At 41.4% G+C, this 4,411-nt stretch overlaps 1 long non-coding RNA gene across 1 annotated transcript; it reads right to left on the bottom strand.

Moving 5' to 3' along the window:
* Positions 1 to 608: 608 nt before the first annotated feature.
* Positions 609 to 3,069, bottom strand: LOC145718505 (uncharacterized). Its single transcript, XR_014141862.1, has 2 exons — positions 1,585 to 3,069; positions 609 to 766 (listed from the first exon to the last, which is right to left on the bottom strand). It is a non-coding gene; the product is annotated as an uncharacterized LOC145718505 (long non-coding RNA).
* Between the last annotated feature and the right edge of the window lie 1,342 nt (positions 3,070 to 4,411).

Below are 4,411 nucleotides of genomic sequence, written 5' to 3'. Positions count from 1 at the left end.
AAAAAAAAATTTGTGTGGCAATGGATGTTAATTACTTATTGTGATTATTTCACAATATACACAAACAGTAGAATTATTATGTTGTATACCTGAAACTAATGTTATATTGTCAATTATACCTCAATTAAAAAAAAAAACACTTTTTGGGGTGCCTGGGTGGCTCAGTCGTTAAGCGTCTGCCTTCGGCTCAGGTCATGATCCCAGGGTCCTGGGATCAGGCCCCGCATCAGGCTCCCTGCTCAGTGGGAAGCCTGCTTCTCCCTCTCCCGCTCCCCGTTTGTGTTCCCTCTCTCGCTGTGTCTCTCTGTCAAATAAATAAATAAAATCTTAAAAAAATAAATAAAATAAAAAACTAAGTTTAAAACAACTCAAAGACTTTATGCAAACCTAACACACCTACATTCACTGAATAAACACACTTCTTAGTGTTTTTAATTAAAACTGGGACAAAGAATGGCTCCTTATTAAATTCTAAAAAGAATCCATAGTTTCACATGAAAACTAGCCCACTAACATTTGCATTAATACCCCCACAATTTTAGAAGGTCCCCAAAATGAAGAATTACAAGCCCAAACTCACAAGGAATGCTTCATTGAACTCAAAAGAGCAAGGAAATTGCCTCTGAAGCTGATGAACACAGTCAAGCCACTGCAGAAACACTGGGCAGCGCTCGTTCAGATCATCGGAGTTCTCCCCATGACCACACCGGTCGGCAAACTTGTGGCCAAAATCCAGCCACTCCATCTCCACGAGGACCTGGAAACCCTGCAGGGAAACACCCAGGAGAGACCATTTGTACTTGGAGACTATGACAGCTCTGAGCCTGTCAGGACTAACAGCAATAATCCCTTTTAGCAAACTCCCTGTAAGCCCAACAGGAGGCCCTGACCCAGCCCCACAGCCAAGGGCTCCATGGAATGGAGCTCAGGGCAATTTCCCGCTTCCCTCAACTCCATTCCATAATCATCAAAAGGGTACTAAGCATTTATCTAAGCCTTTCCTGAATCCATACTTTCATTCACTATACAGTATAAAAGCCACATTTTTTCTAAATTTCTTTATTTTTAATTATTTTATTTTTATTTTATTTCTGTATTTCGTATTATACTTACAAAGTCTTATTTCTAATAGCTTTCCCTACCCCCAGATTTACGTATTTTAGGGCACCTTTATGGCTTTTCTTACATCTTTAACCCAACATGTGGTTCTTTCAGAGTAGAGCTCTTTCTCCACAGAACACTGTAGTGATATCCCGACCCATTATCATAATGAGCATGCCAAGATCCTTCTATAGTAGCCCCATTTTCCTGGGGTAGCCAAAACTTTTCCAAGTAGATAGACTGCAAAGGAAGACATGTCTGTATTTCTCAATACCTTGTTATACACACTCTGCTCCATTTTAAAAGGCACAGGAACTATGGGAGGCAACACCACAATTTAGCTCAAGGTAAAGGAGCAAGGGTTTTAAAACAAATTTCACTTTCCTTAGGCCTAACCACCAAGACCAAAACTGATCATAAAACCCTTCAGGGTTTCTCCCACTCATACTGACGTACCAAATCCTACTCTTTGGATCCACCCACCTCTATGGTTCGGTAATACGGATCCAGCAAGAGCTTAGCCAATGCCACAATCTGGGGAGTGCGATCCCAGCCATCTGAGCAGTGTGCTAATACCGGCCGCTGGTCACGATCCACGGCGTGCACTACCAGAAGTGCCGACTTCAGAAGCACAGACAGGTGATGGAGCCATTTTGTGCTTTCAAGAGCTGACAGCCAACTACAAAAACAGAAGGGGATAAGGAAATGCTGATTTTTATGATTTACTGCATCATGCCAAATACCCGTGAAATTAAAAAGCAAGTCCCAAAGATCTTTCCCTCCAAATAAAACACTGCCAAAACAAACAAATCTCTGTCTTTATAAAGCATGTACAAAGATGAGGCTTTCAGCCCTATTATGCAATAGAAGACAGCTTTAGAACTAGGACAGTAATTAATAGAATTTTTGTTCCAAAAATCTTATGGCTAGTTTCTGAGAATATCTAGTATTTTTCAGTCCATGGTAGTTATATATCCAGTATAAGCAGTTCTTTCTGGAGTCTTCTGAAGGAAATGAAGCCACTTACGACATTGTAAAACAGAAGGTACTTATATTTAATGATCAGCAACGACGCCCTACAAGTTCTAAAAAAAAAAAAAAAAAGTATAGAAAACTCACACAAACATGCCTATAAGGAGATGTAAGCCAGATGCCACAATCAAGAACAGTGCAGACAACAGCACCTGCTCCGCACACCCTAACACCTACCACTAAAGTCTTAAATTTCTATGGACTAAAACTGAGCCCAAGCTAATGCCTGAAGACTCATATAAATTAGTATACCAATCGCTACATGGTGTTACTGGACTTAACATAGACTGGATTCAGCAGGGATCCAGAAGAACCTTTTTTCGAAAAGACCTTTAGGAAGTATCAGATCCTAAGAATTACCCCTTGAAGTAATCACAAGCTGATCATGCTGGGGTTTTTTTTTATTTTTTATTTATTTATTTATTTTTTAAAGATTTTATTTATTTGACAGAGAGAGACAGCGAGAGCAGGAACACAAGCAGGGGGAGTGGGAGAGGGAGAAGCAGGCTTCCCGCTGAGCAGGGAGCCCAATGGGGGACTCGATCCCAGGACCCTGGGATCATGACCTGAGCCGAAGGCAGACACTTAACGACTGAGCCACCCAGGCGCCCTAATCATGCTTGTTTTTTTACTGTGTTATTTTGTTTCTTGTGCCCTGTCATGGATTCCACTCCCTACATGCCCACCCCCAAAAGCTCTGATTTCTCCAAAATGTGATCGGATTTGTGGTTCCACAGCCTCAAGCAAGTGTTGAGAGGCTTGATTATAGCTGATATCATCACTACCAGGGCTTCCTTTGACTCACAAGGAAGGCTTCAGTACTGCCTTATGATTTGCTGCCAAATAGAGGCAAAGCATTACCTTTTTCCTTAATAAAATCCCAGACATTCATGTGGACCAGGTGAGGGTCAATTACATCTTTCTGACTCTGGATTTAAAAAAGAGCTTTTTGGGGCGCCTGGGTGGCTCAGTCGTTAAGCGTCTGCCTTCAGCTCAGGTCATGATCCCAGGGTCCTGGGATCGAGCCCCGCGTCAGGCTCCCTGTTCCGCGGGAAGCCTGCTTCTCCCTTTCCCACTCTGCCTGCTTGTGTTCCCTCTCTCGCTGTGTCTCTCTCTGTCAAATAAATAAAATCTTTAAAAAAAAAAGCTTTTTTAAGAAAGAATTTTAATATATGGAAGATATTTGTGATCAGGAAGTACTGATTCTATCCCTTTCATCATTTTATAAATAGGAAAACTGATATCCATAGTAATTAAGCCCCTTGGCCAAAGTCACACAATTAGTAGCAGATCTTCTGAGACCAGGCTCCTTCTACGCCCCACCTTTGTGGAAGAGAGCACTACTGGCTGGTTTCTGTAAATGCGTAGTAGATACAATTTGCTAATCCCCAAAGCGGAGCAGCAAGCTCATTCTTTGGTCAGGCCTTTTCCCCAAAGACAACTGCTTCACTCTCTGGGCTGATTCCAACTGTGATGAATCTAATCACTTACTACCAGGAGTTAGTACAAGTGATTCAGGCAGCCATCTGATTGAATAAATCAGGGAATTCTTCAAAACTTGATGTGATCAGAGCTACTGAATAGAACCCAGGGAAAAAGCTATGGGCTCCAGTACAAACACCAGAAAAGAGAAAATTCTGTCTTCTCTGGCACCATTTCTGGCTTCCTGAAAGAGTAAAACAGGGGCTCTTAAATATTTATCTGTCCATATTTGTTTTACAGACCATTCCTGCTAATTTATCTTGTATACAACCAGTTCCCTTAGGGGGAAGGAGTGTTACTCTACCTATCTCACTACAAATGCCAGCCATTCATTTTTAATAAGCAATAAAAATGTGGTAATGTTCTTAATAAATAAGAGGGGGTAGTTTAGGAATCAGAAGCAAATGTAAAAGGAATTCACTGAATGGCAAGTTTAAAGAAAGTTTAACCCTTTTTTACAACATGATGAATAAATTTTGACTTTCAAGTAAAACGTCCCACCCAGTTCACAGCAGATAAGTGTCACCTACAGGACGTCAAAAACCAAAGAATTAAAAATGAGCCAAAAACAATGTAGAAGAGAAGAGGTCCCAGGAAAAACAAGAAGGTAGGGCTTCTGAGGACTGAGATCTGTTTTGTGCTCCCCATCTTTAAACCTTTCAAGGGGCTAGATTTTTCCCCCAGCATCTCCTTTGTGCTACTGTGCTCCTAACACAGAAAGGAGAAGGCCCACAGGGACTAAAAGTAAAACTGAAGTGTACCAAGAAACAGAAGAAAAGACACCTCTCCAAACTCA

Source organism: Leptonychotes weddellii, unplaced genomic scaffold (assembly GCF_054177405.1).
Source record: "Leptonychotes weddellii isolate Sample4059 unplaced genomic scaffold, ASM5417740v2 HiC_scaffold_16700, whole genome shotgun sequence".
NCBI lineage: Eukaryota > Metazoa > Chordata > Mammalia > Carnivora > Phocidae > Leptonychotes > Leptonychotes weddellii.
Note: the sequence above shows the minus strand (reverse complement) of the source record. Positions and strands in the feature narration are given on the sequence as shown.